Consider the following 661-nt stretch of genomic DNA (forward strand, 5'->3'; position numbering starts at 1 on the left):
TGAGGAGGAGAATGGGTCCGGGGCACCCATTCCTATTATTCCGCAGGCAGGTCCAGAGTCTTTCACTACTCCAGTCGCCGTTCGAAGGTCAGTCAGGAGCAGACATTCGACGCAGTGTTACTCACCAACTTTAAATTACATATTGCTGACAAATAATGGAGAACACAAAGCTATGAAGAAACTTTAGCAGATGAAAATTCTAGCAAGTGAGAGCTAACCATGAAGGAGGAGATGGATTCCCTGCTGAGAAATCAGACATGGGATCTAACAGAACTTCCCCCAGGGAAGAAGGCATTGCACAACAAGTGCGTGTATCGGATAAAGACTGAGTCTGATGGCAGTAAAAGGTACAAGGCCAGACTTATTGTAAAAGGCTTTCAACAGAAGCAAGGCATTGGTTATTCTAAGATCTTTTCTCCTGTGGTAAAACTCACAACCATCGGGATGTTCTTGGCTATGGTTGCTACCGAAGATCTATTCCTGGAGCAATTAGATGTGAAGATAGCTTTTTTTCATGGAGCCCTTGAAGAAGACATCTATATGCACCGCCTGAAGAGTTCGTGGTACAAGGAAAAGAAGATTCAGTTTGTAGATTGAAGAATAACTTGTATGGTATGAAGCAAGCTCCTAGATAATAGTACAAGAAGTTTGATAATTTCAT

The sequence above is a fragment of the Phalaenopsis equestris genome, unplaced genomic scaffold (assembly GCF_001263595.1).
Source record: "Phalaenopsis equestris unplaced genomic scaffold, ASM126359v1 Scaffold234742, whole genome shotgun sequence".
Classification (NCBI taxonomy): Eukaryota; Viridiplantae; Streptophyta; class Magnoliopsida; order Asparagales; family Orchidaceae; genus Phalaenopsis; species Phalaenopsis equestris.